The sequence below is a fragment of the Mesoplodon densirostris genome, chromosome 9 (genome assembly GCF_025265405.1).
Source record: "Mesoplodon densirostris isolate mMesDen1 chromosome 9, mMesDen1 primary haplotype, whole genome shotgun sequence".
In the NCBI taxonomy this organism is placed as follows: Eukaryota; Metazoa; Chordata; class Mammalia; order Artiodactyla; family Ziphiidae; genus Mesoplodon; species Mesoplodon densirostris.
In genome coordinates, this window is record NC_082669.1 from 33,945,533 (window position 1) to 33,966,655 (window position 21,123).

Sequence of the window (21,123 nt, forward strand, 5' to 3'; positions counted from 1 at the left end):
CCTGGGTTTGAGCCCAGGCTCTGCTGCTCTGTAGTTGTGTGACTCTGACTTTCACCTAAGGCTGTTTTCTCCTATGTGACTAGACCATATAAACTCTTTGCTATTAGATTTATTATTGTTATTTTCAAATCATATTTATATTCCCCACAAACTTGCTAGGAGGCAGATATTATTTTATTCACTTGACAGTTAAGGAGAATGCCTATGCTCCAGGGGGTACAACTAATAATTAACAGAGCTGGAATTCACAATAATTGTGTTCATGGCCAAGGTATTATGGTAGAAGATAGGCTTAACTGTTCAGGTATTGCTACATGAAATGTGCGATTGTAAAAATTCATACCAAAAAAGTTGTGGTTTGTATACTGAGAAAAATTCCTGGGAACAAGGAACTATTATTTCTAATCTTGTTCTACCACAAGTTGTCTTAACTTGTTTCTTCACATGTTCAAAATGATAACCAGGGGCCTGTGTAACAAATGATAGACCTGAGAAAAAGAGATAAGTTTTGTTTTTTCCCAAGGATTAATTGGGAAATATATTTTAAACACATAAAGATAAATTTGGCTGGCTGCATAATTTGTTTTTCTTGTTGACTGACACTGCCTTGAATTTGATTCCTTTCACATATTCCAAATTTCACATGTAAACTGTTTTATTCTTATCCCTTGTTCTCAACGATCCCTTCCACATTAACATTTTGTTCTGAATTCCATTCCCACTCTTCTACTTACAGGGCCATTAACGCCAATGACTTTCTTGTTTCAACTCCCCTGGAGTGTTCCCAAGGCTTTTTGTTGTTGTTGTTCCTTGGCATTTTCATTCACTATGGAAATTCTGAGTGCCTATTACAAGGTAAGGTTTTCTGTTTTGACTCTGTTCTGTGTTTGTTCTACCCCTGTCTATTTCCTCTTTCTTCATCATTTCTTATGTAGCTTCACCAAAAGTACTTTCATTAAAGTTTAGTCTTTGGCTTTTTTATATTTTATTTCCCCTTAATCATCACTCAAAACTTCACTGTCACGACTCCCTCGTCTACATTTTACTCCTTTTTTCCCTTCAGCTTAATATCTGCCTAAGTGACATACTGCGTGGATGTCTCATCCAAATCATAACCTCGATAGAGTGGAAACCAAGCACTGTAAGTTCTCTCTTAACACCAGGATCCTATAATCAAGCCAATTCTCCTAATGATGTTCCAACTCTTATCAATGAAATCATCATTATTACACATGTTCAAAGCCCAGAACATACTTTCGTTTATCAGTTTCATGTATTCTTTACTAACTATCAATTATCAATTTGTTTATCCTTTAACCAAAAAAGCTCTTATATTTTTTTCTTCTACCTTTACCGTTAAAGTGTTGGCTATGCAATAATCTAACTGGTCTTCCACATGTATTATCTATTTCTCCTAAGCCATCATCCACGCAGTGCTACAGAAATAAATACAAATGCATTTACACCATATATTTTCCAGAACAGATTTCGAGTGTCATAGGATATGACAAAGTAGCATAAATTAAGATGTGGCAAGCAGAAAGGCCAATAGGGCTGATATTACTCTGGGTCAGTAACAGGGCTAAAAGGAGATACTACATTCATCAATACACCTGCTTAAGATGGGCCACGGTTTTGATTCAGAACTTTCTAGCACAAGAGGAAAGTCGGAAACTTTATCAGTTTCATTATTCACACCGTCTCTGATATAGAAAATAAACTAAGGGCAATCCACATCATCCACCAACTAACCTTGACTTACTTTCCAGTAGGACCACAGTTTCCCTTCTTTAGCCCCTTAGTGAACCTGCATATCATTCTAGAAGACAACACATCTACCATCTTCACAGGCATTTATCTCACAGAACATGGAGGAAAGTTTGCTTCTACCTCTTCTATATCACTTAATTCTTTTTCTATTGTGTTCATCTTCATTTTTGTTATGATAGGCATTTGTCCTATATTTCTCCCTCTCTTACCTTCAGCTTCTATATATACTAAACATTTATTTTGAATCTATCTCACTGCAGCTACCCAAATGTAGGCCCTTATCTCTTCTCTCCTGGCAGCCACATTCAACGTTTTCCCTGCTTCTGGCCTCACCTTCTCCAAACCACCTTGTATGGTCTACCACCCTTTAACATACAAACCGTTCCCTGGCACCTGGTGCATATTCCTCAATCAGAATCCATAAAACTCTATTTAATAATTTGTTTTCTTTCCCCTCTATTCTTGTAAGCTGATCTCTCTATATTTTCCTAGTTCTTCCAGTATAAGTATAATTTCTGAAACAGAACATCACTCCTAAATAAATGAATGAATAAACGAATGAATTTGCTGAACTAAAATGTGTAATTTTTTTTTTTTTTTAAAGAATCACATTTTCTTGCTTTTTGACATAGTTCATTGAAGTTTTGGGGATGAAAAGAACTCATCATAGCCTTAACAAAGGTTCCTGGTTAAAGAAATGCTTAGACATGCTTCTTTAAATTGCAACTATTTCTAAGAGTTATTATGAAATAGTGGGTTTTCAGAATGTTCTTCTGAAATGCTATAAATGTTCTTTGAACTTGGAAGAAGCTTTTCTTTTTCTGATTGCATCCTTTTGTATTAGGTAATTAATGCAGTAAAAAAAGATAATCTGTTTGCAGTTTTTCAAAATTAGATTTCATCAATAGGATTAAAATATCAAGATTAGATTTCTGCTTAGCTTCCTAGATTTCTTTGATGCTCTGTCCCTTTTTATCCAATTGCATTATCACATGCTCCACTAGCCCTTTAAAGCTGTATAAAACCTGCTTTCTTCATATTAATTTCCCATTCAGCCATCCTCAGTAGCTTTCTTTTTCGTATATATAACTTTCTTTCAAGATTCCTCATAATTTGGCCTAATCCTAAGGTCCAACACTCTATTTCTTCTTATTTTCTAATATGCAAAATGGCTTATTCAGCATATTTTCTTACCCCCACTCCATACCCCAAAATAGTGCATCTGCTATTAATTTCATGACTTTTGTTTTTCTGGTTTCCTTTTGTAGTGAAAATATTTACCTTGTTCTATCCTTTTATCCAAACTCTTGCAGGCCATTATCAGAATTCACTTTCAAGTAACTTACCACAGCTACTGTAATAGGAGGTTATAGTAGTTATAAAGACCCGGGTTCAAAACGTGATCTGGAATTCCCTAGATCAATGAACCCCTCTAATTCCCATTCTTCTCATTATAACATGGAAATAAATTCCATCTGCCTAGTTCGACTGTTGGAGTGATGAACTAAGATAACTACTTGGCACAGTGTTTGGACATGTAATCATTAATTTTCAATGATCCTACCTCATGCCAGGAGCTGTGGTTGCAAAGCTAGATAAGACAGACACTGTGGTTGCAAAGCTAGATAAGACAGACACAGTAGCAGTGTTCTGGCGTTTATAGTGTTATAGGGGATACAGACATTAAACATATGTCTGTATTCCCTATTTATATATGTATGTATATATGTATACACACACATATACAATATATATGCAATTTTAATGTATGTTTCTAAAGACAATATATTAAAAATACAAGGGTGACTTTACTTAGGTGGGGACTGGGAATGAAGTAGCCAGAGAAGGCTTCCCTTAGAGACGGGCATCTCAGTGGAGATCTGGGAGATAAACAGAAGTTATACAGAAAAGTGTTCAGGAGTAACTCAAAATAGTAGTTTATTATTATTGTTTTACTGGTAGCACTGTTATTACTATCCTCTTGAAATCTTTCATGAACACTTCATTACCACTGACCTCTGTTCTCTGAAAATCTACTGCATTGTATTATATTCTTTTACTAGCATTTGCCTTCCTCTACGTTTCTGCATTTTGTCTTAATCTTGTTCCTCTGTGCCTTGCAAGGTCCTTCCCATTTTCTGAAATGTCTCTATTCTTGTCTTGACCTGCTTTGGAACTAGCTTAAAGATTCTTAGGCAAAACTAGATACTCCAAAATAGGGGCTTCCATGACACCTTCTACATAACTGTATATAACTGGCCATTGTTGTATGTTAAAAATGATTTCTTTCCCAAATGCCCTTGCAGTCCTGAGGACAGAAAACATGTTAAATTTATCTTTCAACTATATAAATCCATGAAGTTGGTATCATCATAAAATGAGCACCAAAAAACTGTCTGTTGAAAATATGTTTTTTGACTTTGACAATTTTATGTCATGTCTCTAAGTAAATTCTAAGTTATTTAAGGCAGGATTCCTTAGTTCAATTTTATTTACCACTATCATACTATGGCACAAGTGGTATTCTGTGAGTTTTATGCTGACTGATTATGAAGACATTTTTCATATCTATTTAAAGATAATAGAATATTTTATTATCCTTTGACTATAAAATTTGACATACTTAGAAAAATGATATGAAATGCACCATCCTACTCATTTTTCCCAACTTCCTGTCCAACAAGATGAAAACCACTATAATACGAAATATTAGCTTGAGAATTTAAAAGTAAATAAGATAGAATTATTCTTTTGCTGGTGAGAAGTCTTCGTTGCTGCTCTAAATGTTCTTACATGCTACTTATTTTTTTCAGGATTTCAAACAATGGAAAGGGTTTTTTTTAAGTTATTTAAAGTTATTTGCATAGTTTTTGAGCTTATACTAAGAGTAAAAGAGGCACTGAAGTAATAATTCTCCTAAGACCCAATGATGAGTCAATTTAGAGCTTTTAGGGGAAAAAAATACCATTTGGTGAAAAATTATATGTAAACACTCATCTCAAGCACCACTTTGCAACACGTTTTCCTAGTAGTGCAAAATACTTCCCCTTAAATAGGAACAGAAATCTCAAGACCTCAGTTCAGCTATCAGTTTGGTACTCCACTGGCAGAAGAATATGTGCTACACATGTTGCTATTAGTATAACTGGTACAAATTTTGCCTTTTTAAAAATAAATCAAGTCCTTATTGATTGTAAATTCTTCAACAAGAATATTTTTAACTTCATATATACAAATCTATAAAAACTTGTCAACTATTGATATTTTGACATATACCAGACTGCAAATATTATTTCATAGATAAAAATAGAGGTTAAAATTACTGATTTAGTGCAATTATAGTTTTAAAGATAACCATTTAACAGTCTGTAACCTTCAATCACTTCATAGAAATGATACATATCTAAATCACATAAAGTTATAATTTCAAAATACCTATATATCTGATGAAACATAGTCATTCCTTCAAAGTAGTTATTAACATTTCTTATGGTAAATTCATTATAGGGCTCATTTTACAAATGAGTACTTTTTTAGAAATAATTATGCAGCTTCTAAAGGGTGGTATATATATTTATATATATTTATCTTATACATAAAACTATTATAATACAAACTCATAGTTTAAGTATACTGGGTATTACTTTAAATACCTAGATTTATGAAGTAGCAAGGAAACCTTCTGTGTTATCAAACTAAGTTTTAAAGGTTATGAAATGTACTGATGATGCAAAATTGCTGTATAAGCTTGAAATATTTAACAGATATATAGAGACTAAATAAATAAGACATTTAAAACATTCATTCTTAGGACAATATATTTGTAAAGCTCATTATTATAATATTAGGAAGGATTTGAAGTTAGATCTGTCCTATTATAAGAAATAAACAAGAGAATTATGTTTGTGAATATTTGAAAGATTTTGAAGTTTGATCTCATATATTCTCTGGGTAATAAAATAATACCAATATTATAAAAGACTGTTTTTACTTTTTAGATTACAGTGGAGGTGTGAGTGCACGCACTTCTTGGATTTAAAATTTGATTTGGAAAGAACTTGGTAAGAACTTTAAAAGTAAAACCATGGAAGTTCAGGGGATAAGTCAGTTGGACTATCTCATAGGAAAAAATCAACATGTGTGTTTAATAAAAACTTAGGAATTTGACAATCAGAGTACTAACGGTTGCTAAATCTATTCTTGAAACATGTATGCTTTAACATCTGCTCCTTAAACAATGGACAGGTAACACAATGTTTGCAGATGATTTGCCTAAATATGCGCAGAAATAGCCTATAGCATGGCAATAGCATGTTTTCTCTGCAAGGAGGAAAGATTTAACCCAAATGCAAAGAAAAGGAATCACACAACACAGAGTTGAACAAATAAATGCAAAATAGAATTTAAGCTTACACCTAGAAGCCAAGAAAATAAATCGAAGTGGGACTGAATGCACGATATTAACTGATTGTTTTCCTATTAAAAATAAGAATATTTAAAGTTGATACTTTTAATGTCATAATAATTATGCTACTAGTGGTTATTCATTTTTAACTTAACAAATGTCTGAAGTATGTCACACTGTGTGCTGTAGAAAACTGTGTAGACTGATAAAAAGAGTATGCTTTTACACAAAATGTTTTATATTTCAGATCTAATCTGAATAAAAAAACTCCAAACTGAAAGTACACACCTATCATCAGAGTGTTGGGCCGGGGAAATGGGAGGAGAATTAGAATAAGTAGTATTTACTGGTACAATTCAGAATCTATTAGGCAGAATGCCTTACTAGGTAAAACACATTTGATCACAATATCCCTTTGAGGTAAAATGATAAAATTAAACCTTAATCTAGCTAACACTATGGTTAATCCAAAGTGGTTTCTAAAAAGTCAGTCAGGCTTAGGGAAAACTGCTTTACTTTGACTCCATGTTTTGGGCAATATCTTCATACTTTCCTCACAATGAATATCCAGAAATTTATTGATCTATTAATAACTAAGAAGAGTCTGTCATTTTCAGTTTGTCAAAAATAGGCAGTGATTTTTATTATAATGTTCTTTTTTTCTAACCTGCCAAACATTACAGAATTCTGAGATGATTTCTCTAGAATTTAAATCAGTATATTATGAACACAATTAAATGCCATAATATTACAATGTCTCATTTTTCCCAAGAGATAGACATGTAGGCCACATTTTTTCATAACTTTGTACACTCTGCTAAATTCTAAAGTTGGAATTCTTGTCAACCCACGGTCTACTCTCTGAGAATATTAGTGAATTAATGTTTTACAGATGCCAGATACATGCTGCTCACAAAGAGGAAAAAAAAGGCATTTAAGGAGAGTCAAGGGAATCTTGCTGCCTGTCAACTGGGAACCTCTGAAATACCTGATCGTTAAGCAGGTTGTGTCGCCTCCTGCCAATTACATCCTGATGGGGGGAGATGAAAGGCAATTCTCTGACCAAAATAGAATTTGCCTTTATCCTCAGAGAGCTTTAATTCGAAACTCAAACAATGGAGCGTAGTTTTCTGGTAATGCTACCTTCAGTTATTATCTTTTTAATGTTAGTGTGAACGTATTTCTGCCTTTTTAATGTTAGTGTGAATATATTTCTGCCTTTGCCCTCCCCTTGTCCCTTTGGCCCTCTCACCTTAAAACTCCCACTTCCCTACACTGCCAGGAAAAGCTGCTGCTGAACATTACATTGCTAAATATATTTATTGCTTCCTCTGTGTTAGTCTTCAGGACAGAAATGTAGACGTCAACATAAACGTTATGTTACATTACAAGTGACAGCACTCACAGAATCGTAAGTGTCATACTTGATTCAGAGCACTGAAATCTGCAAAGAATTTCTATTCTATTTTAAACAAAGGGCCCAAAATAAAAATTAATAGATATGGTATTATCATTACTGTTATTATGCAATAAATTCCACTGTTAGCTCAACCTATTTTAACAAAATGGATTTGGAGGCATATTACTTCAATCCTTTCTTCTCTTAGGCCCCCTTCCCTCCTTTAAGTTTAGTCATGTGTATCCTTCATCTACTTCTTTTCTGACTTGCTACATAAGGGCCCTGACAGCAGAATAACTTTCAACTGCAGATCAAATGTTACAGTGAAAATTGTACTTAAATCTGTTCTCTGCTTAGGGTCTTATGCGTATGAGAGATAAAACAATTATACCAATGACAAAAAGAATCCAAAGTGCTAAAATTTCAGCATACTTGTATGTTAATTGATATGGATTATTCCTGACATGAAAATGGGGATATATGTCAAATTTATAAAATGGCTTGTATTAAAATATGGAGTACCCACATTTTAAAAAAGAGACTATTTGGTGTTATTCAAGGGTTCAAACTGGCTGGGGATCTTTATTTCAGGTCCTCATTCTGATCTACACCCTGTGGCTTTTTGCACAAAAGAATCACAATTGTTAATCACAGTTAACCCTTGAGAGATGAAGAAATTACCCTTAGCAGTTCAGAGTTTATAATGTGAATCCTTCCTGCAAATATATATCCTAGTTCAGATAAATTTCTCTAATCCCTATTATAGGACTTAACACAATATATGCATCTATTTATTTGTCTGCCTTTTCACCTGTGTTGCTATGACAGCACATATAATAGTAGTATTATCTACAATACAAGAGAAGTGATGGAAACTTGCTCTAAGAAAGTAATGCTTGAGTTGGGAATCAGAAGGATGAGGTTGATTTATTAAAGCAAATATCCAAGGGATCCAAGGAATAGGCACAATAAGTGCAAAGACCTAAAAGAAAAGAGACAGGGAATTAAAGGAACCAGAAAAAGAAAAGGAAGTCCAGAATGTTAGTAGAGGGTAAGGGGATAAAGGTCCAGAAAAGGATTCCGAGATAGAAAGGACCAAGACCAAAAAGTAGATTTTCCTAGTTGCTATCTTTAAACAGAGGCGATAGGCTACTGTTTGCTTCCTGAGAAGATTGATCTGGCTTCAGTGTGATAACCTGATTGGACAGGCCAAGTGGTGAGCAGCAGGCAGGGGGCAGGATCTGAGTTAACAGCATTGTTGCACCAAGTAGAACTGTAGTCATGGTGACCTTTACACAACTTGTCTGGTGTCCAGCAGAAGAGTCCACTTAGTCTATTACCTACAGGCATGATCTTAGAGGCAAATATCTTTCTTTTCATATTTCCTAAATACTTTCTCACACATCTAAGATCATGGCTTCTTGTCATTTTTGCCCATGATTCACTTTCTCTAACCTCAAACATGGCTTCCTTCCCTGAACTTAAATGTGTACATTTTCAATAGTTTTCTTTTTACTTTATTATTATTTTAAAGAAACTATGGCCAGTTCAAACTTAAGGCTCTTATGTCATTATTTTTCAAAGTTAAGGCTCTGATGTCATTATTTTTAGCTGCTCATATTTCAGAATATTCTTATGCATATAATGATGGGTGTGCCCAGGAGAGAATGTCACATAGGTACATGTCATCTGCCAGACATAAGGTTGGGAACGGCTGGTGTAACAGTCAGAATCCTAGAAAATACTAAATCACATGATAGCAGAATCTATACTTATAACAGCATATGATGCCAATCATAAAAAAGAAAAACCATCACCACCACCCTTTGGGATACAAAAACTCACAAGCCTAAAAGTCGCCCAAATTTACAGAGTACCGATAAAATATTTTTGCTTTGGATAGTTGCAACAGTTGAATGATGGACAACGCCTAGGCAAATTCTATCCCTATAGAATTGATCCATTTCAAAACACCCACTTTTCCCACAACTTCCTTAAGTTAAATGAAAAACAGACTAAAATTTATATTTACAAATATATTTTCAGGCAGTTTAAACTGACATTCCTTATATTACACCTTCACATTTTTGTCTAAGATGTTGTCATCACTATGGTTATAAACACACACATATATAATAATATATAATATATAGTTTTATATATAAAAGTTATATACATATGTAATATATATATATTTCCTATTGAAAACATTTGTAGAGAACTCACTACAGGAATTATAAATACTTTACATATAAATCAAACTGCATTTAGTTTAATATCTTTTTTCTAAATCAGACTTTCTTTGGATCTATTGAAGTCTATGACTATAAATTTGTTTCTGCATTCTTTTTCTTCTCTCATGCTCTATGTCAACACTCAGCTGGTCTCCACCCTGTTCATTAAACCCTTTTTCTAACAGACGCTGCTTTTTTTCCCCCTTTTACTCTTTCATGTCGTCCAGGAGAGATCAAAGAGTTTAGTCGTTCTTGTCCATTGTATGCAGAGGTGTGTGGGTGAAATTTTGCATGATTCTGGTGTTCACAGTGTTCAGGTTGCCTTCCTAATGTTTCAATTATTTTCTTTGATAATATTTGATACATGTTGACTGTTTCAACTAATAGAAATCATCTTTAATCTAGCTACCTTAATGAGAATAAAGGAAAATAGTATGAAGTATTGAAACAACATTCAAATTTTATCTATTTTGAAGAAACAAATGACTCATTTTGAATAAGGAAATATTATTTTGTAAAAGAAATCATACAATTTTTCCCTGACATTACATTATATAGTTTATAATCAGACCATGAATGCATGGAGAAATAAAGTAAAACTATATTTTAAAAGTAATTATCTAATGTTATTTACTTATTCACTTTATTTTAATAAAACTTATACACAGTTTGATGTAAATGAAAAATTGTGCCTTTAACGTCCTTTTCCATGTTTGATAGTGAGAGTGAAGGCAGTGTAGTGCAATGGAAAGAACTCTGAATTGGCTGTCAGGAGAGCTGAGTTTAAGTTCAGCTTTTACCACTAAGTAGCCATGGGATTTGAGAATACTATTTAAGCAATCTGAGTTTAAATTTCCTATATTATGAAATGAAGGATAGGAATTAGAGGAGCTATGCAGTAACTGTAAGATATAGTATTTTATAAACATATATTTTTAAGCAAAAATTCATGGAAACTGTGGTCACAGGTTAACTCTGGACACACCATTTCTTAAAAAGATATCAAAAAAAAAGTAAGATATCAAACATTGCTGAGCTTTCTGCTTAGGATGGTATTGGGCTTCAGTAGTCCTGTGTATATCAAATCTTCCAACCTAATTTTTTGTACTAAAATCTTCCAGATCAAAATATTTTTCTTAGCAGCACAGGTGAAAAGTACTTTTCATTTCTTTCTTAGGACCTTATTAAAAATTTCAGACTCTGAGTAGCATAAGGTAGAAAAGTGAATGGGATTACATTTTTGTCATCCATGTGGCAAACACATCATTTCATTTTGTTTTCTCATTTTACCTTAAGTTGATTTTAATCAAGAGACTGGAGGGCTTCTCTGGTGGCGCAGTGGTTGAGAATCCACCTGCCAATGCAGGGGACACGGGTTCGAGCCCTGGTCCAGGAAGATCCCACACACCGCGGAGCAACTAAGCCTGTGCACCACAACTACTGAAGCCTGCACACCTAGAGCCTGTGCTCTGCAACAGAAGAAGCCACGGCAATGAGAAGCGTGCACACCGCAGCAAAGAGTATCCCCTGCTCTCTGCAACTAGAGAAAAGCCCACGCGTAGCAATGAAGACCGAACGCAGCCAAAAGTAAATAAATAAAACAAATAAATTTATTTTTTAAAAAAGGAGGGCTTCCCTGGTGGCGCAGTGGTTGAGAGTCCGCCTGCCAATGGAGGGGACACGGGTTCGTGCCCCGGTCCAGGAAGATCCCACATGCCACGGAGCGGCTGGGCCCGTGAGCCATGGCTGCTGAGCCTGTGTGTCCGGAGCCTATGCTCCACAACGGGAGAGGCCACAACAGTGAGAGGCCCGCGTACCGCAAAGAAAAAAAAAAAAAAAGAAAAGGAGACTGGAAGCTATTGATTGCCTCTGATGAATTTATGAACAAAGGGGTGTCAGTTCACATCTAGTTTTCTGGTCGTTTGTATGGCAAAAATGGAAATATTTTGCTTATCAATGGCATAATATTTTTCTATTCCTCTGTCAGATAACTTATTACATCTTATTCTAGAAAAAAATTCATATATGTCTAAGAGACTGTGCAATCTTAGCATGAACGTTTAAAAATTCCATACTGTTGTTAGGAAAAATTTGCAAAAATGTGATGTAGTGTTAAGGTAGTACCTAGGACTGCCATCTAGCATGACATAATAATACAGAGAATAGGTGTTCCTCCCTGCAAATCTTCCATTTGCCTCCAAGATTTAGGCCAGCAAAGGGCAAGTCGATACAGGACACTAAACATCCATCTTTTCCAGGTTAATTTAAATATGTGGTACAACAGCTATTAAATGCCAACAAAATATAAATCAAAAGAAGAAAAGTTTGCCAGGATAAAAGCACTTAAAAGGAGCTTGAACCCTGGCATGTATACAAAACCCCATTTGCAACACTAGAAATATCCAGACTTTTAGCCTCTGTATAAAGCTCTGTGGTAATCTCAAGTGAGGTAACTTGTTAAAACAGAAGCTAGTCTTGTAGTTCTTCATCATCACCTACTTTTTAAAGTATATATCCATATTGCATATTAGATAGGTATTTATTTATCACAAGAGAAATCCTGAGGTATAAAAATGTTGAGGAGACCAGTTTAATGTCATTTCAGTGGCAGCAAAAGTCACACAATGAATCAGTGACAGACCTGTGAATTGATTTTAGATCCCATTTGACTCCCTTTTTAACCACTCAGCAATTCCTGAGATTGCTTTCAGTGGCCGGAGATGCACAATCGAATTAAAACGGCAGACTGGAAAAATAAAATAAAATAAAAATGGAAAGTAGTCATTCTATGTGGTTTGATTTCTGACAATCTGAAACAATATATTTCCTGCATGTAAACATACAAATCTCAAAACTGTACTCAGGTACTAATATAAAATTTTCTATCATTTCTATAGGAATGGATTGAAATTACTAAAGTATCTGAGTAAAATAGGCAAAGATAGAAATAATTGTGTTAAGTGAAAGCTGAAAGCCTATGTCATTCAATTTTTGAGGCAATGATTAAAAGATGTCCTTTCACATAAATATATATTTATCCAAATACATTTATTCTAGCTGGAAACTCTAAAGACTCATAAGTACAAAATTAATTTTGAGTAAAAATGTAGCTTTTTAAAAAATATGTTAATATTTCAATATCTTCACAGACAGAGATAGCTTGATAAGGTCTATTTACATTAAGGAAAATGAAATAAAGACTATACCAATTTTCTGTTATTTGATAATTTGTGTGCCATGTAAAATTAAGTGTTTTCTGTTTATTAGATAATCTAAAATTCTATGTATAGTAATATCCAGATTCTTCTGTCTTCCTGAAATATTTATTACGTGATCAAAATATTGAGAAATAGTAAAAGGGCATGTTTCATTGCTAAACTTACTTTGAGAATTGGGAAACATTAATTTTTAAAATATTTTAAGAAATCTATTTCAAATATATTTCTATATGTTAATGCTACAGATTCTGGTTATCCTTTTTGCGTAAAAAAGAGTCACAACTCCTGGGCTTCCCTGGTGGCACAATGCTTAAGAATCCGTCAGCCAATGAAGGGGGCATGGGTTCAAGCCCTGGTCCGAGAAGATCCCACATGCCGTGGAGCAACTAAGCCCATGCGCCACAACTACTGAGCCTGCGCTCCAGAGCCTGTGAGCCACAACTACTGAGCCCACGTGCCACAACTACTGAAGCCCACGTGCCTAGAGCCTGTGCTCCACAAGAGAAGCCACCGCAATGAGAAGCCCACACACCGTAACGAAGAGTAGCCCCTGCTCACCGCAACTAGAGAAAGCCCGCACACAGCAGTGAAGACCCAACACAGCCAAAAATAAATAAATAAATTTAAAAAAAAATAAAATAAGAATCACAACTCTCTTTGATTGTAAAACATATTTGAACTCTCCTGTGTGTCTAAGTGGAAATACCAGTAGGCAGGTTTTGTTTATTTTTGTTCAACACCTTTCTTACACAGAGAGGGAATCAGTAGAAACAGAAAGTAACTGTTTTGTGGGTATCCAAGCACTTCTTTTATTGAACCATGACTTTCAGATTATATTATTATCATATCCTTTTAAAGTACGTCATGAATTTGCCACTGCCATTTTACCAAGTTGACAGTCACTGTCACATTTTCAGCACCAAGAACTTAATGCTTCTTTTAAGTAGGTTCCTACTAATGCAAGTTGTAATTCATTTTACTTGAAATTCACTATTTTGAGAGTGTTTACACCTGAGTATCAATGAACACATAGTGCATGTTATTGAATATGGCAGGATTTCCTTCTTTTTTAAGGCCTAATCATATTTCATTGCATCTGACACATTTTCTTTACCCATTCATCTGCTGATGGACATGTAGGCTGTTTCCCTATCTTAACTATTGTGAATATTGTTGCAATGAACCTGAAGGATATTATGCTAGGTAAAATAAGCCAGGCACAGAAGGGCAAATGCTACATGATTCCAGATATGTGAGGAATCTAAAACAGTCAAACTCACAGAATCAGAGAACAGAATGGTCGCTGTCAGGACTTGGAGGTGGGGAAAATGGGGAGTTGCTGCTCAATGGGTATAAAGTTTCAGTTATACAAGATGAGTAAGTTCTAGCGATCAGCTGCACAACACTGTGCCTGTAAACAGTACAGAATTGTGCACCTAAAAAGTTGTCAGGACAGCAGATCTTGTGTTAAGTATCCTCACCACAGTAAAAAAAAAAACTAACAAAAAAACGCACATGGGACAGCATCCTACCAATGAGCATGCTACAATATTGGTACAATATGAGACTAATATTGATGCCACTAGGAAGGTTGTATGTTATTGATGGTATGACAACAAATTTACTAGTTGTGTGATGATAGGTAGATTGTTGACTCTCTCTGAGACATAGTTCCCTAAAATGAAAAATGGAGATAACACCTGCATCACAGGGTTATAAATACAAAATGCTATAATAGTCATAAAAGCATCAAATATGTCAACGATGAGTCATGAATAGTAATAAAATTAATGAAAAAATCATGGAGAGTAGTTACAGCAGGATGGAAATTGGGCAGAATAACAAGGGATACATTGGATACATCATCTGCATAAAAGTTTCACAAAATCAGTAAAAGCTATAACCTAATAATGAAATTAAAATTAAAGCATGGATTTTTTTTCATTTAAAAATTACTATTTCTAAGTACAATATATCTTGGGTTTTTTTTGTTTAGTTATTTGTGTTTTCTTATTTTTATTTTTTAAACGAAGTATGTTTGAATTGCTTTCACATATGCATTACACAAAATAGCATTCTCTGGATTTACAAGTGTGGAGAAACCATGTTTTTGTGATTCACTGTGGGCGAGAAATTCACATAACTTTGCATATGGTAGCTTAATGTTTTATGCACAGTATAAATTCAGCTTATTTGTAGACTTAGGAGTGAAAATTGAGTGTGCATAAGCCACAGTATGCTACAAAACATGTTTATCTAATTGTCCCCAGACAATTGGGAAACCATCTTTTCACTGGGGAGTTTAAAAAGTATCATCATGTCAGTGTACGTCATCTAGTGGTTTATGAAATTTAGATGTTATTTTCTTATTGTTTGTTATGAGAACTTTAAACAGTACTATCTTTCCCTCATTATCAGTCCAGGTTCTCATCATGTGACACTACTCAACTTTTGCCATAATCTCAACATAGATGTACCTATATGTCTATTCTCCCCTCCACACACGGATTTACACCAAAAACATGCTTCAGAACCAATCATAGCAATACTAGTAGTTTCTTCCTAAAATCTTGTATAGCTCTTGGCTAGCTTCCCTAAACTCAACTTGATCCTAATTTTCCAGCCTCATTTTTGAAAATCAGTGTACTAGATGCACACTGGGGTATTTGCCATTTCCCCAGTGGACTTTAATGTCTCTGTTTTTCTATTCTATCCTTCTAGGCTTACTAATGGATCCTCCACAACCATCAATACTTCACCCATTTTTCAAAACTCAGCTTAAATGTGATGGCCTTTCTTCACTTCATCAAGTGTTCCCTTATTTACAGTCATCACCTTGTTCAAACTAGGCACACGTTAAGTATTTTTGGAATATAAAATAAATACATGAGAAAATCTCTGACTTAATCCCCTAAATCAGAATTAGTGATTTTTTTTTTTTTTTTTTTTTTTTTTTTTTTGCGGTACGCTGGCCTCTCACTGTTGTGGCCTCTCCTGTTGCAGAGCACAGGCTCCGGATGCACAGGCTCAGCGGCCATGGCTCACGGGCCCAGCCGCTCCGCAGCATATGGGATCTTCCCGGACCGGGGCATGAACCCGTGTCCCCTAGATTGGCAGGAGGACTCTCAACCACTGCGCCACCAGGGAAGCCCAGAATTAGTGATTTTAACCCTTCTCTTGCTCTGTACCGGGCTGGTACTTCCTTTTAAAGGAGCAGGTTCTCCACTCAGACATAAACCAATGAATAGCAAGATTGCCTCAGGCCCATTATAAAATACCTATGAAACCCTTAATTATTCATCAGTACAGTGAGGATGTGAAGAGTGCCTACCTCATCAGATTTTGTGAACACTGAGTAAGGTAATACATTCAAAGCAGCCAGTACAGAGCATAATTATTGCTTAGTAAATACTAGTTGTTTGGAGTATAGTTGTTATCATTACTGATGTTTCATCATGTTGAAGTTACATACTTATGTATACGTTAAATCTTTGAGGGCAGACATTTGTGTTTAAGTTCCTCACCATTATTGTGAGAACCTTGCTTAGGAAAAATGTTTCTTATATTTTTATTAAAGTCAATTTTATCTCTATTGAATATAAATTGCTTCTGAATACAAATTGCTTCCAAGATCACTTGGGCATTGATTGTAGCAGTTGAACAGAATTGCAGCTACAAAGCTGAAGAGCCCTAGATATAAATGTTAAGCCTCCATTATCTCCTAGTATTCCCCAAATCTATTTAATAAATAAAACCTTTATTCCAGAACTTCTGGTTTTCTCATTATGTCTTTCCTTTTCACTTCAGTGCTATATGCTCATCACCTCACGCTGATTCACAGCACCAGCCTTTGCTCTTTCTATTTCCCCAGCTTGCATCACGTCCAAATTGACTACATTGGTAAGCCTGGAGCAGCTGAGAGCCATGAGGAACCTAGACCAGAGGCCATTACACTAGATCAAGGGGAGTGTCCTCAGATGTGAAAAACAGGTGACACTATCTGCTTAAAAGCTACCCCAAGGTATCTTCTTACTGTGCCACCAGTTACCTTACATAGCATATTTTCTAATAGTAACTAAAATTATAAAGCTAAATATAGGTTCTTCCTGGTTAAAATTAAGTACCAACAAAACTAGAAAGCAAATACAATTGAAATTAGCAACAGCAAAGCAAAGGGACAATAATATCTTTGTGTATCTTGAAAAGTAAATACCTTCTTGCAATATGAACATGGTTCTAGTGACCAGAAGCTAGTCTTTGAAGCTAGCAGTTCTACCTTCCTTTGTGCTCTGGGGTAATTTACTTTTCTCTTTTTGAACCACAGCAAGATCTTCCTTCACATAGCCCACTCTGACCTCATTTTGGCCTTTACTTGGCAGGAAGACAGTGTTTGCATATCAACTCAACCTTTGTTTCCTTCTTATTAGCCCAAGAAAATTAAAGGTATATCCTTGGCACTCACATGCTTATAAGCCTTAAGCAAACAAGAGCACTAAAATCTTAAGATTTTACATGATTATGAGGTAGTTATCCAAATAATTTAGAATGGACTTGTATCATTTCCTCAGGTTATCATCAAAGTGAACAATCATGATTTAAAACAAATCTACAAGATAGCTTGCTGAGGCCTATTTGAAACACACTCCAAGAGGAGGTAAACATATTCTGATTTGTGGAAATTCAGTCTAAATTTATTTTGGTATTTTCCTCAAGTTTCAAATATATTAAACTAATGCCTTCCTTCTCACCTATATATCCAAGCTGTATTTCCACTACCTTAAACTTTGGTTCCAAATGAAGTAATTTAGGCAAGAAGACAAAGAGATAAAGGAAGAAAAACAGAACTAGAGTTCAAGGGCAAAGAAAGGGTCATGAAGAGGAAGAACAAAAGAGAAGATGAAAACAGCCCAAACAGGTGAGCAGGCAATGGGGTTTAGCACTACTCTTTGTGTTTTTTGAAAAATATAATATTGATAACAAACAAATTACAGCTTTTATAAACAGAAACTTCCTTTTAAAATAGATTATATAGGGAATGAGTGCAAAGCAATCAATCAAAAAGGGCACAGTAAGAGAAAGATTTAAGTTGGAGTACACACCTCCAGTGACAGATTAGCTCCAGGAAATATAAAGTCTTTGATCCAAACTAGCTACTAGTAGTTATGAAGAAAAGAAAAATATATATTGGTTAATGTGCTGTTTATGATTTAGTCCTTATGTCTGTATTGATTGTGAATGAAGATGTCACTCAGAAATTGAGTACTACGGATAACATAGTCTTTTAATAAGTAATTGATAATGACATCACTGCACCAATACGGCCTTAAGAAAACTGTTTAATTTTGTTCAAATTCTTTTTCTGGCATTAGGTGAACCAGATCTGACAAAACATGAAACTAAATACCCTGCAAGTTAAGAACTGAATGCTAACATTTCTATTTTTTCTGTCATTGTTCTTAGGAATAAAAAGTGATGAAATACTATGAGGGGGGAAAAAAGAAAATGTTTTACAATTGAGCCAAATAAGTGTAGAGGGTAAAAGTGTATTAATCTCATAACTATGGTGTTTTCATACCCTATATTTAGAGCAAACCAGTCAAAATGTAAAATGGTGATTTGCAATCTTTTAAATAGGGTATAGGAGGTGCTGGTTTGGATTTCTGGTTCTCTCTCTCTCTTTCACCATTTGTGATTTTTTTTTTTCCTAAACTTGTTTCTAATCATAACTTAGGTCCCCCTACTACCTCACTTGGCTACTAGTTCTGTTGATTTTGAGAAACAGCCTCACTGATAATATCTAGAGTTTAGAATGTGAATAGCTCACAAGAAATACACTGGTGAGCTGTTAAGGTCACAGAATTTATGAACTGTGATTCTTTTTCTCAAATATAAACAGCAAAGCATTTAAAAATTTCATCTGCAATATAAACGGTGGTATTGTTTATTCAGCATGGTAACTTGTACGGTCCACCTTCCAACATGATTCAAGTATTGAAAGATTAGGGAAGAAAAACCTGGAAACCATAATGGTCTTGCTCTAACCACGCTTGGCTCAGGTTGAGAGTGCAAATGAGAGACACCCACCTCTGGTGGAAATGATGAAGCTGAGAAGAAATCACCAAGGAATCCTGACTTTTCCCACCTAACCTACTAACATTAAGTGGGAGAAGTCAGACTCCAAGACACGATCTAAGAAAGATGGAATGGTGTAACCAACCCCAAAACAACGCCTCATTGCTTTACCAAGATATCTAAATTTCTTAGCTTTAGCATTTCCTCTTAGAAATAAACTTGTACTCTATTGGACTCAATGACATAATACACTGAGAGAGATAACTCAATTAGAAAAAGTTAGATTAGATGTATAAATTAGCTACCACTTAAGTAGTATTTGGCCCTGGAGACTGTTACTAAGAGCATGTGATTAAAAGTTTTACATAAAAGCAAACTCTTATTCTTGGTGGAAGAGAAGAACCAGACAAAACATTTTATTTTACATCTTGATATATTAGTTGTCATTGTAGAAATGACCTTAGAGATAGCCATTAAGCTTCACTGCATTTCTTAATGTCCCTTTGGTTCTATCATAAATTGAGATGATGACATTATGAGAGTATTTATAGAGTTAATATTTTCCAGCTCTCATCTGGGTCCATCTTTCTTTAGATTTCCTTCCCAGTATAAGGAGGAGGCCCGTTTAGAATTTGAGAAAACATCCAGACACTTCTTCGAAAAGCTATACTCCTCCTAAATTCATACATTTTTTTTTATTAACAGATGTAAATTGGAAAGGGAAATACCATATACTATAAGCCTTTTGGGAATATTCTGTCTCGTAAGGATGACTTACACTTTTCATTTGAATGGCATGGATGCTGAAAGCTTAAACACAAAACTCATCTGTACTCTAGCTCTGAATCATTCCTTCCGTGAACTCTGCATGCATTTTAATAATAAACACACACATACGTATAGAGCATGTGACCTCACTGGCAGTTATCTGCGATGTCAAGTACTACTGGAGGATAACCAAGAATTGACTGACACATCTTATAGAACTGGAGTTAATTAATAGGTCTACCAATTCCCAATTGTACTACAGGAAACACAAACACAAAATCTGCTTAATACAGCAATAAATGACATACCGTGTGTGGTCATAAGGCATTCACTATACAGCAAGAGTAGTTTTGGAATACAGTATTCAGGAGTTTAAATATTGCTATTAAAATGCTAGAAGAGCAAAACTGGGTCTATTTTCATAATTAGAAGGCTAAACAAGGTTTGTTTTTTTTTTTTTTTGCAAACTGTTCATCATTATTTAAAAGGAATTGCTAATTTCCTCGTATAAGATCTGAAGCTATTAAATGATGAAGGGAGTCTTGCTTTGTTTCAAAAGTGATGTCGTTACTTCTGTGGCATCCAGCCATCTAGAATGGTAAGTCCATAATTTCTAACAATGGATTTCAACAATCTTGGGGACTCAATGTTAAGACAAAGAGTTATTTTAAAGGAAGAGCACTGCAAAGAAAAAACTGGATGTTAAAATGTCCATGAAGTCATGATAAAAGCAAAAAGCAAAATGTCTTTTTTGTATGATAAAATTATTTGTAATATTTTAAGGCTGGACAGAAGTTTAAAAAGTAAACTATTTCATTATTTTATGTAGAATGGGGCAGGAACAGCAAAGTATACATGCTATTTTTCAACCAGAATATAGGAGAAATATTTGTCTTGGTTCTCTCTGAAAATCCATCCTTGTAAATAAAAGTTACTAAATTCAAACTTCATAAGACCTTATGAACTCTTATCCAACAATCCTGGCCTCAGTACTGATTGTTATTTTATTTCTTATTCTTCCAATCTTTCCATTACCAACATTATTTTCCTAACGGCATGAAGCACATATTGTCTCTTTTTTCTCAACTTCAAAAACAGCATAACTGTTTAAATCCGAGTGTAGTATTTTTAGTACCAATATAGATCAATTTAAAGCAGATTCTTTCTTAGGGCAGCTTAAGCATTGAAAATTAAATTTTATGTTGTCTAGACAAGCCATCGTGATAATATCTTTTCCAGAATTTCCTAGATTGACTG

General features: G+C 34.7%; 1 protein-coding gene and 1 long non-coding RNA gene across 5 annotated transcripts in view; one reads left to right on the top strand and one right to left on the bottom strand.

The window, feature by feature from the left end:
• Positions 1-11,224, top strand: part of LOC132495713 (uncharacterized) — a 70,039-nt gene extending 58,815 nt beyond the window's left edge. The window contains exons 3-6 of the long non-coding RNA XR_009533331.1: positions 737-855; positions 5,769-5,831; positions 7,068-7,308; positions 11,105-11,224. This is a non-coding gene — a long non-coding RNA (uncharacterized LOC132495713). The remainder of the gene's footprint in view (positions 1-736; positions 856-5,768; positions 5,832-7,067; positions 7,309-11,104) is intronic.
• The window catches only part of SEMA3A (semaphorin 3A), a 511,012-nt gene that overhangs the window by 127,041 nt on the left and 362,848 nt on the right, over positions 1-21,123 (bottom strand). The window lies entirely within an intron of this gene.